Below are 19,437 nucleotides of genomic sequence, written 5' to 3'. Positions count from 1 at the left end.
AAGAATGACTGTTCTACCTTCTTGGCTGCTCTAGAAAGACAAAGGGCTGGAAAGTCAGGGTAACATGGTCTTTAAAGTATACTCACAATGTCTCCTGTGATTTTTATGGCATGAATTTGTTGCTGAATATGAGGCATCCTATAAGAACTTAGTTTCCTACTTGTCTCTTCCTTGGTGTCTTGCTCCTGATGAGTTCGAAGGGTCAAGGAAACAGCTAACAGCTCTGACCTAACATTTAGGAAATAACCTGTATGCAAGTGCCAAGCCCATATGAAGCTTCTGTGCCTAAAGGGTCAGATAGCAGGCCAGCACAACTTCTGGGTCCTAACTAAATTTTGGGCTTTCAAGTCCTTTGTGTGTCCTGCGTCACCAACTTATATCCCTACTGGCCTAAACCATGAGTGCCACTTGCTGGCAGAAACAGGCCTGGAGTCACACTCTAACATTTTCATGTTGTTCCATTTAAAGAGAACTGGGCAAACTAAACACAACATTCTTATTGTAAATCAGCACTTGAGTTTAAAAGATGCATTGACTTCCAGTTTTCTGAAGATCTTTCAGCTCATCTGTCTTGTTTTTGCATTATGATATAGGAAATGCATCCACATGCTCACATCTCAAATCAGAGACGGTAACAGCTTACAGAATTCCAAGTCTGTCACCATATCTAGCCACATACCAGCATATTCTTTCCTCTTTTTATAAGCTGCAAAATTTTTGTCTAGTCCTCAGTTTCAAAAGGGTAGCTCTGTGTTTCCCCAGAATAATTCTTCAAGACACACAAAAAACTTTGGAGAAAATAATCTAACAAACAGTATTGTCTTGAGATGTATATACAGAGTCTACTTTTACTTACATTATGTGACTAATTAAGCAAACTACAATAATATTTATTAACTAAACACCTTCAGTTGTGCAACCTAGCACAATATGCACAACAGCATATCTTAAGAAAGCTCCCATCTTGGACTAGATTTGTATTTAAAAGCAGCATTCAAAAGGATTCAATTAATGTTCTTATATCTCATCAGTTTCTGATAATTAATATGAGCTGTAAGGGCTTTATGGATTGCTGGTTTGATAATTCAGTATCAGCTAAAGTAATAGAGGATATGATGGAAAGACATCCTCATTGCTGCCTTGTGGAGTACACTAAGTGACTGAACCCGAAGAATAATAGGGATGGAAATTGCTGTGTTCATTCACGGATAATATATGACAGGAGTAAGGCAAGCAGTAAGTTAGCAGATGACTCAGCCAAGCATCTATGACTGAACAAAGTGTGATTCTAACCTTCTGTCATTGAAAATATGTTTAATGGAAACATTATCATTCTGATATATTACTTGCTAAGATAAGACATGTTTATAGTACAGTTGCCCTGTGATATTACTATAGGACTAGATTTTGGCACACTTGATCTTGCTGAAATGTACTTCATCCCAAAATAAATCTACTCCTTGTGGAGCAAGAGACTATTCAAAAAGAGCAAGTGAGCCAAAAGTTGGTCCAAAATTGGCTGGAGCTAAACATCACCAGACAAATATAAAGAATCGTATTCATTTTTAACATCCAGAGAGGAAGGTCTCTATAAACACTGAGAGCCACATGTAAGATTCTTCTTTTGTAATAACTCTTTCAACCTATAAGTAGAGCACTGGACAACATAATTTATTTTTTTAATTAACAAATATGAATGGCCACATGCCTCAGATGCAGATCAAAGAAGCAGGATGCTGAAGGGATGGATTAAAGTTAGCTGCCTTTTCCCTGTGCCTAGGAGAGCTCAGTTTGTAACATTATTTGATAGAAGCACGGAGGTGTTCAGCAGCAGAATAGAGCACGAAGTCTAGAGTGTTGCATTAAAGTAAAACTTGCTGAAGGGAGGGGGAGGAGGATTAAAATGAAGCCATGATAGTCTCTAGAGCACATTATACATGTATGCTGGTCAGGAATGGCTTGCAGCAACTCTGCAGTACTGTGCAGCAATGCCCTGCCAACAGAATTCATGCTGAAAACATATGTTCTTCTGCTCAAACCAGCTTTCACTACATCTGGAAACCAAGAGTTAGAGGGGGAGGGAAAAAATAAGGCAGCAGCATATGTAATTCTCTTCTAAGAGAAACCATTCATTTGTTCATGAAAGAAATCTTTCTGCTTTTATCACCAGCAGAAATTCTCACAAAGTCCTTGAATGGATATTTTAAAGCTTGGTGGAAAAACAAACAAAAAAAAGGTAGTGTGAGGGAATGTAGGTAATGGCAGACATTTATGACTATTTCCTGAAATAAATTCATGTCTTGATATCAAGAGCAATCTTATTAACAAAAAGTGGAAAACTTGGCAAAAGCATTGTTTAAAATTACTGCAAGACTTGCAAAACCCTCAGAATAACTCTGTTTTGCTGTCAGAAGCCTGGGAAACACAAAACAGATGTTCTGCCCAGCCTCTGTTACTCAGCCAGATCTCTCTTTGCTGCACAGGCAGCTGTACCACATGTCTTTTCTGAGAAAGAAACAGTGCTTTCCTTTGGCACTTCTGCATCTTTCTCACTGACCAGGCAGACACTGTCCTCAGATGAAGACAGCTTCTGTCATCCTTCCTGCTACCTAAGTCTGCAAAACCTCCCTGAGACTGAACAGCTCTGTGCTATGAAAAATAGAAGAATTAGGTACAAATTTTGGCAAGCCTTTGCTCCTCAGGAGATTGCTGGGGCTGCTGGAAGTCAGAAGGCACTACTGACTCTAATGGGTGGTGGCAGCAGAGCTCTCTGCTTGCACCCTGAACAATGCACACATTATTAGAGCTAATGGCAGCTACATCTACACGTAATAATATAGCCTTGAGACTGCAGCTTGGGAATTCCACAAGAGGAGATTTGGGGTATTTTATTCATGGGAGAAAGTGTGGTGAGTAAGAGGAAAATCACTTGAGCAGAGGCTGAGCTCTCCCTGCTACATTACTTAAGGGAGGGGTGAGGTCAAGGACTTGTGTGTCCAAATGACATTTAGTTGAATTTTAAGACATTATGTTGAACTCTAGATCCTCCATTTCAGAAAATCATAGAATCATAGAAATTTTGGGGTTGGAAGGGGGCGCTGAAGATCATCTGGTTTCACCCCTCTGCTGTGGGCAGGGACACCTTCAGCTAGATCAAGTTGCTCAGTGTTCCATCCAACCTGGCCTTGAACACCTCTAGGAATGTGGCAACCACAGCTTTTCTGGGCAACCTGTTCTAATATTTAATCTACACCTAGTCTCTTTCAATTTGAATCCTTTCTCCCTTGTCCTGTTGCTAAATGCTCTTGTAAATAGTCTCTCTTCATCTTTCCTGTAAAGCACTGGAAGGCCAAAATTGAGTCACCCCGAAGCCTTGTCTTTTCAGGCTGAACAATCCCAATTCTCTCAGCCTTTCCTCATAGGAGAGGTTCTCCTTCTCTCCAGACCTTGGTGGCCTCCTCTGTACCTGCGCTAACAGGTCTTTCCTGCGCTGGGGACCCAGAGCTGATGCAGCACTGCAGGTGGTGTCTCAGCAGAGCAGAGCAGAGCAGAGCAGAGCAGAGCAGAGCAGAGCAGAGGGGCAGAATCCCCTCCCTGCTTCCCACACAGCTTTGGGTGCAGCCCAGGACACAGCTGCCTTTCTGGGCTGTGAGTGCACATTGCTGGGTCACGTCCAGCCTCTCACCCACCAGCAGCCCCAGCTCCTTCTCAGCAGGGCTGCTCTGGGTCTGTTCATCCCCAGCCTGTGCTGATACTGGATGTTGGCCCAGCCCAGGTACAGCACTGTGCTCTTGTTAAACTGCATGAGGCGTTCAGCTGCTGCCTCACGCTGAAGGCATGAGACAACCCCTGCTCAATATTTCAGGACACTCAGCTTTCTCAGGCTGTGATGGGGTCACAAATCTGCATAGGCTGAAATGAATTTTTCACGCAGGATTCACTGCCTCCTCTCCTCAGTCCACTAGCAAATGGCTGGTGGTGGTTGAACTCCTCATCCCTACCTTCCATGTGAAAGTGCTTGCTTAAGCATCTTGCTCTTGGCAAGTTGCATCTGTGAATCCCAGTGCTCTTCAGCATCTGGGATTTAGCATCCACTCTCTCTGGGGATACTTCCTTGGAAAAACACATGGTTATTTCATGTAGGCAGATTGCTGCCTCACATCTGGATATCTGTGAGTATCCTTCCCAGCCATAATGCTTGATCAGAGAAGGGAAGTCTCAGAATCTGACCCTAAAATCTACAAATAGTCTGATTGTCTAAAATTATCTGAATATTAATATCATTTATAAATCATTCTGAAAAAACAGGGATGGAGAAGAGAGAAGCTGCTGCTCTACATAGCCTCAGCTCCTAAATTCACTAGGAGATGGAGGGACTTAGACCTCTGGCAGTCTCTTAAAATTATTAAGGAAGAAAAGGAGTGGAAGGGGAGCCTTCTAGAGCAGATCACATTAATAAGACACTCTAACAAGGTCTTATTAGCAGAATCAAAATAGAATTGGGAGTAGTGGGTATTTTGACTATATGAAAGGGAAATAATATAGCAAAGGGAGATATTCTGTCACTCCTTGAAAGACAATGTTTGATAAGGAAAACAGTAAAATCTTTTTCTGTTTAGATCCTTGTAGAAGGATGGCTGGGGACCCCATGGAAAGATGGCTGGGGGTAAAATCAGAGGAAACTGAGAAGTTACATTCACATCCTAACAGGAGTTATAACAGTGCAGAAACCATAGGGTAAAACACGGCTGCTGCATCCTGGATGGAATGCGGCTGGCATGCTCCACGATGATTCCCCACACACTGTCTGCAACCAGAAGCACCTGCTAAGGGGGAGAAATGGAGGATGGGGCAACTGGAGACACCACAGCCAGGCTCAGTAGAAATCTTCACAGGGAGGAGAACTCAGTGGCAGTTTGCAGCTGAGAAACTGCATAGCCTCTCAGCCAAGGGAGGCAGGAGAAGGTGCCTTACTGCTGAGCCAACAACTGCGCTGAAATCACTCTCCTTGGATAAATTTGGCTCATTATAACCTAACTGTAATATTAACTCACACCTTCATCCCAAACCTACCTATGCCCAGGGTACAACTCACTGGGCCTCTGCTCTACATTTTATTGACTATATCTTTAAGAGTGAAGTGAGAGACATCAATCAGTAACAAAGGTATTTACACCTAAAGTCACTCAAGCTCCACCTAAACATAAAGAAATAGTATCAAAGATAGTAAATCAAAAATGGGAAAAAAATTAGGGAAGACTCCATTGTAGCTGCTGGGAAGTCAACAGACTGAACCTTTCTTCTCCCCATAGAGATGCCTATTGGGTAAGAACCCTGCTCTGTGAGTGCTGAATACTGTTACTGAGGTTTGTCTGTGTATTGCTTAAAATACATTTTTGAAGTCAGATACTGTCTTCAAAACTGTCACCAGATATCCTCAAACCTTAACCTGTCACAATTTTATATTGATAAATAGTGTTTTTCCATAAACTGTTGGTGTGAGTCCTTCACAGATGCTGGCAGCTGCCAGCAGCAGGGAACACATTTGAACAAAGTGGAAAATCCACTTATAAAAGTGGGAAAACCCGCTGAGGGGTGGCCCTTTTGCTATTGGTGTATTTTTCTGAATAAGTCAGTGGAACTGTCCTATCCAGCAGGACTGTTCAGTGAAGGGTGCCCATAACACACTGCTCAGGCATGAGGGTTTCAGCTTTCCTGGGGTGCTGGCAGACAAATCAAATATTAAGGGTTGAGGAAATCTCCCAACAATAAGGGTCAAGGAAATCTCCCCTATTCATGTGACGATAAAGAAGGAGGTATTGATAATGTCAAGGTAAAACACAATTTGTGTGAGAGTGAACATTAAATGACAAAGCTTAAGATCTTTATAAAGAAAATTTTAAAAATGAAATGCAAGATAGTAAAGTTTGGTAACTAAAGGATTGATAGTCAAAGTCTTGTGGAAGGAAAAGATGAAACAAGCTGGTAACTTCTCAAAGAATTAGAAGAAGAAATCAGCTATAGAAAGATGTAAATTCAGCGAAATCATGAACTCTTTACTGATCTCATGCCCAAGAGGAAATGTAGGAAGTAAACAGTAGGTAAGAGTACTCAAGGCAGGTATAAAAAAGAAGAGTGTAAGAAGAGAGGCATCAAGGACAAGATTAAATCACTATACTTTTCTAGTAAGGAAAAGACCAGTGGAGTGGGAAATGTAGAGATGAAGGTCATAGTGTTTAATGACTTTATTTTCATCTATCATCCCTATAGCAGTGATCAGGTGGTTAATGTCATTAATTCCAAGGACGAAGGGAAAGAGCAAACTAGAGAGAAATTAGGTAGGCTCACCTTTACAACTGGCTGAGCTTCCTTGTCTGACACAAGAATATCTCTGACTTGTCAACAGTTATCACTGAGGCCTTGCAAGAAGCAACTGGGTTACCAAGAGTCTGGAAAACATCAGGGGAAAGGAAGGGACAATGAAAAGACAGAGAAAGCAGAGTCAGAGCATCATGGAGATGTCAGCTTAAATGCAGTCTCTGAAAAATACTTCACAAATAAGCAGACAAATTTCTTGGAAGGAACTGAAAGGTGAAAAGGTTAATATCCAGCTTGGATCTACCACGTACAAATCATTTGAAACAAGGGGAGAAGCAGTGGATAGCAGATATCTTTGCTTTAATTAGGTTTTGCCTGATTTACATCTCAAGTTTCACAAGAAAGCAGTCTAGTCTATATGCCGTTTGCAAGCTGTTCTGGTACTAGTACCTGCAGGTCAGTTGGAAAGGTTTGCTCTAAGTGAATGGATGCCTTGGACAGGATGATGGAGGATGCTACAGTCAGTTTTGCCCAGTGCTGTCACTATCTGGATGATGGGAAAGGAGCCTTGCTAGATAACTCAGCAGATGATACTGCTGGGAGGAGCTGCAAGCACATTGCAGGAGTGCTTTACAATTCAAAGTGCCCTTGGGAAACCAGTGAAATGGCCTGGAAAACACACAAGAAGAATTTCCACAGTGAAAATGCAAGGTGCTGCACTTTGACAGGATTAATCACAAATCTGAGGTTGGTGAGAACAAAATTAAACAAAGCTGTGTCGTGAAAAAAGGCAAACACTGTGTGGGGTGTATAAAAAGTAGAGCTGAAGAATGATACTTAAAGAAATACTGTGCATTTTTTTCCTCAGCAATGGCTGTAATTTGAGATGTGTGTGGACAAATTTGAGAATGTCCAAAGAAAAGCAACAAGAGGTCTAAAAAAGCATGACCTTGGAGGAAATAGTGAAGGAATTAGCTTGGTGTGGTCTCAAGAAAAACAGTCAGGGGAGGGGATGGTAACAGCTTTTTTGTACATAGTGGCTGCTGGGAGGAGGAAAGGCGTAACCTGCCCTCTGCATCTGCAGGGGATAGGTCAAGAAGCACTGGAGTTCAGCTGCTGCAAAGGAAGTGTATAAAAATTTTCTGAGGCATTAGGGAAAACTTTCTAATGGTACAATTAGGGAAGTACTAGAATAGATTGCCTGGGGAAGAAGTGGAGTCTCCAACACCGGCCGTCTCAACAATTTAGGCTAACATCTGTCAGGAACAACACACACATAACCAAACTGGCTGGGGGCCAGGGAAGTGACTACATGACCTCCTGAAGTCCATTTCAGACCTGTTTTTCTCTGGTTCTAATCATTCAGGAGCCTCCCTCCCTGGCAATGCTCTGTACTTTTGGAATGAACCATTTGACATGCTGCTTGATTACTACCCTAGTTTCTTTGCATTCCTCTATATTAAGCTGTGAGCTTGTGGATAAGTCCTAGCTTATCTGAAAGAGAAGTAATGTTTCTCTTCAGGTTCCTCCAGCAAATGTTAGGGATGCCTCTTCAGTCACATTGTGTATCTATGTTTCCAGAAGTTTAAGTTTAGGCACTCCTCAGAACAGCCCCAGATACTAAAACCATGGGCATGAGAGAGGAGAGCTGGAACCTAAACCCCTGAAGGAGTAAAGAGCAGAGCTGCAGCTTGGTGAGCTGCTGTGGGCCACGCAGGAGTGAGGCAGGCTGAGCTCTTACAACCTTCCTCCCCCTCCCCTGATTGACAGAAATCTGTGATCAAGACACAGACCTGCCTTGTCTCCTTAGCCCACCCAGAGTTGCCAGACGCTCAGAAATGCCACTCAGAGCAGGCAGTGGTCACCTGGCAGTACAGCCTGTATTGCTGAGACCTTCATGGCTGGATCTGCACCCTGCTTGGCTCCCTAGACCCAGAGAAATACTACCAAGAGAATCAAAAACCAAAGTGCAGGAGTAAAGAAAGAGTAAAGAATTTTTGTGTCGACCTTGTGTTTTGTATCATCCCAAATCTGGTTTAACAGACTTTCCAGTATCCTCATAGGACATACAAAACAGCAACAACATTCTCAGAAATAATCATCGACCTAAGAGAAAAGAGTGCTGCTAAGTGGACCATTTACCTTAATGTGGTATTTTTAGCTAAGATGGAAGTACTCTGTGGAGGTGGACAGGGTCAGAAGCTGGTCTCCATCATCACTCCTCTCCTGTGACACAGAAGGACCGTGCCCATTCTGATCTCTACCCCAGAAACCTCAGCCCTGAGTTTGTCTGGTGTTTCATGTCATGTTGGCTGTAGCACAGAAACACCTGCAGAGGCAGAGAGAGAAGGACTTCAGTGTTCACAGCCTGCATCTAAAGGAAGGAAGGATGATGTTCACTTATTTATGAAGGAAGCATAACTTAGACATCTTCAGAGGGCCTCAGTGAACCCCATAAACCCAGGGGGAAAGAGAATGGGTGGCTAAAAATGACCTCCCTTAGATATTGTCAAACTGATCACCTCTCCTAGCATTCTGTGTCTGTCCTCCTTTCATGTCAGCTGACACAGTTTTCCCTCAGTCTGTTCTTGTGGGAGCTCCAAAACCCGTATTTTTTATTCCTCATTCATCTTACCCCTCATAGCCTCTGTTTGCAGGAAGTATTCACAGTTTACAGATCACTGAAGGAAAAACTTGAGCTTTCTGAATTTCTTAGTGACCTCAGAACACAAAACTCCAAAATAATGTCATCTGACTCCTCAGGCAAACACGAGACTGTGATAAATCACATTTAAATGCAAGAAGAAATCGCCATTCGTGGCTGGCTCTGAACTGGCTTGGAGGTCAGTGGCATACGACTCCGGCTCCAGTAGAGCTTTGATTTGTTAAAGAGATGAGCAAGTAAGTCAGAACACAGTCCTGGGCAGCCAGCTCTAGGTGTCTGTGCTTGAGCAGGGGGCTTGGACCCAGAGACCTCCAGATCAGCCTCAACCACAATGTGATTTTGTGTGATTCTATGCCTCCTTGAATTCCTGAGCCTGCATCTCCTGGAATAGTTTCTTTCTTACCTGGTCTTTCAAGTGTTGCACTCCAACCCTGTGCATTAGACAGGTCAAATAACAAACAATTGCCTGCAAACACCAGTAAAATCTTGTGTGCTATGATAAACAGCTGAGGAAACTGAGGCTGTTTAGCCTGGGTAAAAAAGGAGGCTCACGAGGACTCTATTGCTCTGTACAACCTGAAAGGAGGTTGTGGCAAGTTGGGGATCAGTCTCCCACATGGCTGCTGACAGGACAAGAGCACATGGCCTCAACCTGCACCAAGGGAGGTTCAGGTTGGACATCAGGAAGAATTTCTTCATGGAAAGGGTTCTTAAGCATTGGAATGAGCTGCCCAGGTAGGAGATAGAGTCACCACCCCTGGGGGTGCTCAAGAAATAACTGGATGGATCACTTAGTGCTAGTTTAGCTGACAAGACGGTGTTTGGTCACAGGTTGGTCTTTTAAAACCTGGCGATTGTTCCTGTGACTCGCAGCAGCAGCTACAGAAGGTGTGCTTGGTTTGCCTCCTGAGGCTGCTACACATCACTGCTCAGTCCAATCTCCCAAAAACTGAACACCAGCCCTGGCCCACACCCCTGCCAGGCACACCAATTCCTCAGTAAGAAAACACATCTTAGGAAGTGTAGAGGTTCTGGAAGAGTAGACCTTTCAACTGCAGAGTGTTTTCAGACTTGGTGACAGCAAAGCTGCTAGTCTTGCTGCCATCCCACACATGCACTATGCATTACAAAGATGAGAAGCAGTCACTCAGAAAATGGTGTCTGTGCCTTACTCAAAACCTGCTGTTCCCCTGGTGGCATCGATGCTTTATTTAGGTCACTTTATAAAAAGGACAAATTAAGCCTCAGGGCAGAATTGTATCCTTTGACTCTGTAGGCCGAATCTGTAAATGGTGATGGCTTTACTTTGTTGAAGATAACAGAGATCTTTTTATAATACACTTGAGTGTACTCCAGCGGAAAACAGGACTTGATCTTTTAATAGAAACAAATAATCAAAAATCTTCACAGTTTCCTCAAGCTTCACAAGCTGAAGAAAAAATCCAACAAAACAAAACATGAGCAGAATAATATTTTTTTTCTCATTTCACTGGTCTGCCCTCAAGGATCTCTACTAGGTTACATTGATTCCTCAATAAAGAAAGACTTTCATTTGCACCAATGCCTTTTTTAGAAGGAATCTGCTGCAGAATTAAGTCTAATAGCACAAAATGCTTTCAGCAGCAAAAATTCTGTAGGGTGAAGGAGTTTGTTACAAACTTGACCAGCCAACATATAGCTGAAGTTATGCCTAATTCTACCTATATAGTAATTGAAGTATACAAATACAGCTATCCTTTTTTTCCTTTATTTTGTTGTTTTATTCATCTTTGCCGTTTAATTACAGTTCTAAGGAATTTTATGTCACCTTTTTTCTTCACAAATTCAAATATATAGCTCTGCTTGCCAGAATAAATGATATGTCACACTCCATGCAGCTGGAATACTTGTCCTATTCCGATTTCAGAAAGTCTATGCAACTTTTTGTTCTTCAAAATACTATCAAGAAATTTTGTAAAACACATCATCCACATTAGGAGGTTTTCAAATTATAAATTTTGAAGGTGAATTTCTTAGAGATCACCTGAGCATTTAAGGCAAATCCTAAGGATGCTGGTAAAAAACGCCTTACCAAAAAAACCCTTGTGACTTGGTGGGCTATTTAGACACATGTTAAGCATGAGAATTTGCTGTGAGAGCAGCCCATTTCCATGGACTGACCATATCCTCTATCCTCTTGCCCAGTGCCTACCTGATGCCTCTTCCCTTTCCCCTCTTATGTGGTCCCAGGTGCCTTATCACCTGCAAATGTGAACAGTAGGAACAACTTCTTTTGTAGCTTAAAGCTCAAAAACTTCTTAAAGCATGGCTTGTTCTGCCAGAAAGCAAGAAAGTGCCTTTTACATTAGGTGTTGCTGTTAAATCTCTGGAAAAGAAATCCTCCAGACCAGATTTTGTGTCTGTGCTCCTTCCCTTGCCCAAGAGCAGCAGGAGATTTTAGAACTATCTGTTCTCTTCTCAAGTGATATTTGCTGGTATGTCCTTGTATCCATAAAGTAAAGCTATTTCTTAGAATATATAAGTTAATGGGCATACCTAAGGGCCATTAGATTGAGCTACAGTGAATTGCCCAACAAACACTTGTGTAAAGTTACTTCTGTGATTTTTTTAAATAGTGAATAGTAGATCACTAAACCTTAAATCTACCTGTAGGATAAAGCTGATTTTCTTCTTGAACAATGGCTTTAAACTACAGTAACAGTGAGTGACTGTATCACATCTTCCCAAAATAACATCAGTTGTCAGATGACTGCAATTTCAAAAGTACAACTGATTTATAAAATTATAAATTTAAATTTTAAATTTATAATTTAAAATTATAAATATCTGAACCAGAATCAAAACATTCTGAAATTATTAATTTTATTTTTTAATGAGGATGGCCAGAAATTTGATTTGGCCAATTGTTTTGCAGTAAATATTTGATATTTTAAAATATTTTTGGCTTCAGTTCAAATGGGACAAAAAAACTTATGGATGACATATGAAGATGAAAGAGAAAATTAACATGGAGATGTTGGTATGTGCATAAAATCATGTGTGCTTTTTTCTGTATTTGCTGCTATCCCAGTGTGAATTGAGAAGAAAGGGATAACTTATCCTTAGAGGCATGTATAAGAGAAAGATGAAAACCCTATTGATTTTTATTGTGCATTGTGTCTGCCATTCACAAAGGCCTCCCTTTCTTAGAAGGACATTTTTAATGCTAGAGCTTCCTTTAGTGAACTCCAGTTAGATATTTCCTCTTAACCTCTCTAAGTTATTTGCAGGTTGTTTTTTTTTTTAATCTTGAAATGAAAGAATTCACTTGCCTTTGAGAAACATATAGTGGATTTTTCACAGTAACACCCTTTTTTTTCACTCAGTCTGGATCTGTGTCCTATGAGTGGGCTCTAGCAAGCCTGAGAGCAGATAGATGCTTTTCTAACATGTCAGCAGCATATGTACGTGTCAATCCATGGTACACAGGAAATAAGATAGCATCATGATTTTAGTGAGGAGTCCCTGTAATTTTCAGTTTCCATATTAACAGGAAAAATAAGATTCCTTGGGAAGTTTATGGCCTGAAGAGTGACAAATACTTGCAGTGCTCAAAGACATGTTTCCCAGATAGTATTTACTGCAGTACAACTCTCCAGCCCACATGGCTTGCATCAGGAAAAGCAGGCTGGGGGCTAGCACTTGGTACAAGGAGGGAAAAATGACTGAAAATAAAAGGGATGAAAGCCTTCCCAAGCAGTCTGCTGAGTGAAAAGCTCTTCCTTTTACTGAGGGAGAATTTCCAAGTGGATGTCATCCAAGAGTGATTTGATTCCCCAGAGAGGCCTGTACCCGGCTGCAAGGTACGAGCAGCGTCCATGCCTGCTAACAGCTGTCCCTTTGCCTGGCTCCATCTGTGAGCTCTCTGGAGTCCACTCCTGTGCTCCTGCCACACTTGGCAGCTCCTCCTTTCCTTCAGCATGGCACGGTGGACGGCAACATCTCATCCCACTGACTCCCAGGCTTGTCTGAAAATCTGCATGGCATCATCTTGAGACCAGTTTGCCGTGCCGGAGCTTGTTCACTGCCTTAATCCTCAAGGAGTTTCTTTAGCCTCAAGAAGAGATGGTTGAGAGGGGACCTCACCAATGTCTGTCAGTCTCTGAAGGGAGGGTGACAAGAGGATGGACCAGGCTCTTCTCAGTGGTGCCAAGCAATAGGACGAGAGGCAGTGGTCAGGAACTGATGCACAGGAAGTTCCACCTGAACATGAGGAAAGACTTTTCTACTGTGCAGGTGCACTGGAACAGACAAGCAAGGACCCATTCCTCTGAATACTTTTATGCTATTCCTGTCAAAACAAAAGTCTCTTCCAAAACCAACTAATCAGTGACATTTTGTCTTGAATGCCTGAAAACTGGAAGTCAGCTGCCACAAAGAAACCCTGTTGCCTTCCACAGTACCCATGGCCAAAATGAAGACAGGTCAGTGTAACCAGAGGTAGCCATCTGACAAGTCATCTTACCTGAGGTTGTCCAGGGAATGATGCATGGCTGAAATATACTCTAAGGGATATATATGGGGTTTCAGCTCATATATGGGGTTTCAGTAACATTGGTTTAGCTGTTCATATAGAGGGGAGAGCTGCAAGGGGCTGCGTTTGTGCCAAACTATACTTGATTTTTTCACATCTCTGTTTTCTGGGCAGCTGAGTCATCTCAGGAGGACTTTACCAGAGATCTAACATCATATGAAATTATCACAAGTCTAGTTCATGTAGAGGGGAATTCTCCTCAAAGAATCTGTGATTCTTTTCCTGGATGTTCCCTGGGACTCACTGGTTGCTCACAGAATGAAGGTGAGAAATGAGCAACTGAGAACATCCTAGATATTCTCTGTCTTATATTAAAGCTCCTATGTGTTGTCAGTTTATATTTATGTATTTCATAACATGAGTGCATATGTTTCATTACAGTGCAGAGTGTAATTTTAAGATATTATGGGAAATACACCCAGCACGAGTGAGAACCTGGCAGATGTGCCACAGCAGTGTAGAACTTCATCTCCTGAGCCTGGGACACCTGAGCAGGAGTTAGGGGACAGGTGTTCCATCAGGAGAGAGGCACCATCACTCTCTGGACCTGTCAGGAGAAACACTGTTGAGGCCTCCAAAGTCATGCAAGAGTCTTCACTTAATGTCCATTTCCTGCATTTCAAAGAGTAATTATTGTTACAAAACAACAGCTTTTTCTTTCTCTCTGTTTTTCTTCAATTCTCCTTAGCTGTGCTCTCTTTCTGGCTCATATTTTAAATGTGCCTTGGCAGCAAGATCCTCAGCTTCTTTAATTTATTACCTCTGTTTATGGAATATGGATATTGGGCCAACTTTATTTCTTACATTAAGTGAATCAGTGCAAATGCAATCACTTTTGGATATCCACTGTATAAAATAAGCATATTTAGATGATCAAATAAGTGTTCCCATATGCATGTTGGCTGGTATTTCGTGCTGGTATAGCACTTTTATTTTTCTTATGTGGTGTCCTTTGTCTTCTTTCCTTCCCTTTTTAACTGCGTTTGGTCAGTTATTCAGGAGAAAAAAATTACTTGTACCTTAAAAGAAATACTGTCTATTCAGCATATGGCATTTATAGATCTTTGGAAATTCTTTAGGGAGGCGTGCTTCAGATTAGTGGTCTCTCTCCTTTGGGGATGGTTTTAATTTGTTAGCACTTTAGATCTGTAGTCCTGAGGTAGCTCCATTTTCAGTCAATAAAATGGTTAGTGAAATGAGGGTAAAATATTATAATTGTGTTCTTCAAATCAGATTTTTATGTGGGATTTTTTCCTCCTGGTATGTAAATCTGTCATTCGGAGAGGAATTTTTCCTGTTTTCTTTTAATCTTTGTCGCATGTGCCAAGAATGATGATTTTAAACATGAATTACCACAGTGACTCAAAGTCAAGCTGCTGGTAAGCCATTACCCTGGTTTGGGAGGGGAGCCAAAAGCAGCCCGGCTTTGACTCCAGCATTTCCGACTGGAGGCTGCCACCCTGCTGGGGCCCTCACCTCTGCTCACAGCACACGGCCTCTTTGGGACCCCAGCTGCCAAGAGCCAAACCCCTCCTGAGGGGAGCTGGTAAAGGCAAAGACGTACTCGAACCACAAGGGCTGCTGGCTGCTGCCTTCCTGCAAAGCAGCAGCTCTGTCAGAGCCAAGCTGGCCCCTCCATAGCCCCACCTTCACCCACCAGTGGTGCCCAGCCAAAGCCCCCAGCTGTGATGCTTTGTGAGAGAAATGAAGGGATGTACAAATGCCACACAAACCCAGGCCAACAGCAGCCAGCTGCGGCGACACCACTGTGGAAGCAGCTGAAGATAAGGAGTCAGCAAAAGGTCTCTATTCTGTCATGGTTACAAGCTAAAGTCTATCCTGCTGACACTTTTGAAAATGGCAATGCCTGTGTGGAGCAAATGAGAAGGGCAATGCAGGATAATGTTGACAGTTTGCTGCAGTAATCAGGGAAACAGGTTCCCCTCAGGACTTTGGGAGCTACCCAGCCTATCCCAGTCCCAAGGCAGACTCCATACCCAGTCAGTCAGGCAGACATTTGTATAGCCTGACCACAATAACTCTCTTGCCACTGGGATTTCAAACTCTCCCATGTAGTCCTTACTGAGGCTTCAACACCCTTTTCAGGAAAAAAGTTTTTCCCAGTATGCAACTTAAAGCATTACTACAACTTCAGCTCATTGTTTTCTTTGCCTTTGCTCATGGACATATTATTAGAGCAGATTATTCTCTTTGTTCTACAGCATTACAACCATGTTTTCCCATTAGTTTTTCCCTGCCTCACGCTGAAATATGTGGGCATTGCCAGTGGTTGCCCTCCTTACTTCCTTGCTATGGACCTGGCCTCTGTGTGAAGAGCAGCCTGCTTGACACAGAGACATTATACAGCTTGTGGGACAAACCATGGTGCAAGGACATGGATGACCAAAGAGGCCACTGAAAGGCAGTCTGAAAGCCACCCAGAAGCCATGGGAGTGCAACATGCCAGAATTGTTTCTGTCATAGTCTTTGTGTGTGTGCCTAGATGGTGTGGGCTTGGGTTTTTTTGTTATACAAGTGGTGAATTCATTTCTGTCACACTTGTAGATTTTCAAATGCATATGCACTTGTTCCTCAACTGTAAAGTATTGATGTAAATAAAATTGAGAATCATATTTTGCATCAGGCAGTAGATTCAGTGGTGAATTGCCTTGCAACTTGGCTGTTGTGATTTAGAAATGAACAAACCCTCTCAAAGTGCCCGGGCCCCACTGGGAATGGCTGGCAGAAAACCAGCCTCAGAGGACACACAGAGGAAAATGCTTGTCTCTGTTGGCACCTCCCCACAGGTAGTCAGGATGCATCCCAGAGCTGGGGCTTGTGATTCTGTTCTGAGCCTACTGCAAGAGGATGAATTGCAAAATATCTGATGTTTCACACAAGCAAAGTCAAAAGCATCATGCTGAGTAAATCATAAACATGCTTAAAAACACAACAGTGAGCAAAAGCAAAAACAAAAACTCAAACAGTTTCCTCTTTTGAAAACCTATAGTGATCATGAGCTCCTTATGAAAGAGAAGCTATGATTTTGTCTAAGAAAAAAAGGCTTCTGTTTGAAGTTAAAACAATTAGCTTTATTATTTAGGAAAAAAAATCAAAACCAAATCCAAAACTGGAGAGACACGCAGCATTTCATAACATATAGGAAGTTTCCCCATTATACTTGACAGGAACAGAATACACTGGAATCAAAGGGGAATGTTAACAACTCAGCATATCTACCCCTTTGGAACTAGTATTAGTCTGTCATATCACCAAAAAACAATAAATCTTTGTAAAAGGCAAGAGTTGCTTTCATACTCTGGCAGCAAAACCCATCTGGCACCATTGGAAAAGTAAAAAAGGCAACTTATCTAAATTACATTGTTAAAACACCTACAGCCTAGTTCATTTTCATATGCTATCCATATGTAAGCCCTGAGCAATAGACAGCCACTTAGAAATTCCCTTGTTCTGTGTGTGTGTGTGTGTGTGTGTGTGTGTGTGTGTGTGTGTGTGTGTATGTGTGTGTGTGTGAGGAGGCAGGGGGCAGAGAAGAGAGAGACAGACAGACAAGGTGAACATGGAGACCTCTGTTTTTATTCTGATGTTTTGAAGTGGAAAATACTGCAAACCCTAACTGGCATGAAAATAATTACACTGGATAAATAAATGAATAAATATAATAGCAGGTTTTCACATATAAAAATTCCTGAAAAGTTTTTTAGCTTTATCAACCCCCTTCCACACCCACCAGAGCATATGGCCCACTGTTTGTGCAAATCAGCCGTCTTTGCTTAAAGTGGATGTTTCTATTAACACTGTGACTAATTACTGAAAACAAACATGTGTAAGTATGATCTCTGCTAACTGCCTCTGTCAACCCATCTTTTTCTTCTTGCTATTCAGTTGAAGGGATTAAGATTGCTTGCAAAAGTACAGTAGACCTCCACTTAGCCTGTTAACTGGCATGAATAAACAAAGCCCATCAACCACAGCTGACGTCAGGCTTCAAGAAATGTTTTTTACATTAGTTTTTAAAATAACCCCAAAAACATTTAAAGTGAAAAAATTTCAGAGAACGTTTAAGCACCGAATGTAAAGAGCTTGGACGTGGGACCTAAGGGGCTGCTTTGGGAGGGGTATTGAGAGCACAGCTATGCAAACCACAGCGCATGAGCTCACATGGGTGGCAGACATTCTGTGCTGAGGGCAACCGTGCTGCCTCCGAGTGCAAGGCTGGACATACGTGCACACAAAAGGAGCCTCCAGAGAAACTTTCATGCCTGTCTTTCTTGTGGTTTTCTCCCATCCAGAAATGAAAACAACAAAACCGACAACAACAAAAAGACTTAAAGCATCCATTTGGTTTTTGTAAGATACAAAGAAGAAAAGATGCAAGCAGAGTTTTCTTCCAAGTGCTCTACAAAAGCTGCTATAGCAGCATCACAGAGTGGGGGACAGGAAGCTGCATGGCTCCTTGTCTTGTGTTCTACTTGGGAGTGGAGGAGAGTGGAGAGACCCAGGCTGCTTCAGAGCATGTCTTCCTTATTGCAGTAGAAATATGGAGGAAAAAAAACATCTTTATGGTGCAGCCTGAATGTGTGTGCCCTCCCCAGCCCCTGAGTCTGGGCTGTCTGTGGCCTTGTAGAAGCTGCTGGGCTCTGAGCAGCCACGGCTGGTGGTAAAACCAGGTCTCAGCACACTTTGTTCTCACACACCCTGACTGCCCCTGAGAGGAGCCAGTTCTGTGGGATGGAGAGAGAACTAGAAACCATCTTTACACAGCCATGCTGCGTGTCTAACATGAGCTATGGGACAGGGTCTCAGTGCATTTTACCTCAAGTTGTACATAATGTAAAAACAAATTACATGCTAGAAAATTGCACAAGTCTACATCTGCTGCTTTTTCCAGGCTCATAGTATGGTTAGGAGCCAATTCCCTGTCATTTCTCATCTCCTGCACTTTACACAGGGTGTTTCCTTTATAAAACAACTTGCCTTTGGGTTTAATGATTTCTAAGGAAACATAACTCTGTCAGCATGCTCCGGTGCTTAATTCCTCCGTTGCTGTTAGTGTCTGCCTGATGCAGCCCAGGGACACCAGTGTGCTCACTGAACTGTGCATGCACTTCGTGTGCTCTTGGCTCATGCCCATGCCTAGAAGCTGGTGTTTGATGGTCCTAGCCTTCAAAGACAGCATGTTTACATTCCTCTGCTCTATCTTGACTCTTTTTTTCAAGTACCCTCAAGATAGGTGTCCTGCTGTTAGAATAAATACTTACCTTTTGCACTGCCCTTTTCTCTGGTGGCCTCAACTTGCTTTTGTAGAGGTGGAAGCACTATTATCTCCTTTTTATCATTAAAAAATGGCACCACAGTGCTCAGACCTGCAGGACAAAGCAAGGGCAGAAACAGCAAGGAAAAAACCACAGATGTCCTCTCATGCAGCCCAACATGGCCCAGCCTGGTTCAGAGGCACCTAGTGAGCTTTGGCACCTTGGCTTTCCTTCCAGCCACCCTCACTTCCGAGGCTCCTTCTCTCCCTCCCGAACCAAGCCTCCTGGCGCAGTGGGCTGGGGGAGACAAAAAATAGGGACTGCAAAGCAAGGGGTGTGCAGAAATAAACTCCTTAACTATTCAACCCTTAAGTTTCATTGCAGTGCTACACGGGTTGCAGCAACCAGAGCAGATGTGCTGATCTGGAGGTGACTGGGTCAGACAGCAAGGTCCTGTGAACCAGACTGGTGAAGAGAAGACATGGGAAGGAGTGGGGGGAAACCCTTCTGAGAGCAGGAAGTGAACAGGATCAGTGCTCAGCTGGCTCTGTCTTCCATCACAGGGCATTTCTTTGGCTGTGGGCGTGTACCAGCAAAATTCACTG

Source organism: Lonchura striata, chromosome 1 (genome assembly GCF_046129695.1).
Source record: "Lonchura striata isolate bLonStr1 chromosome 1, bLonStr1.mat, whole genome shotgun sequence".
Lineage (NCBI taxonomy): Eukaryota > Metazoa > Chordata > Aves > Passeriformes > Estrildidae > Lonchura > Lonchura striata.
The sequence above is the reverse complement of the archived record's forward strand: the minus strand, read 5'-3'. Positions refer to the sequence as shown.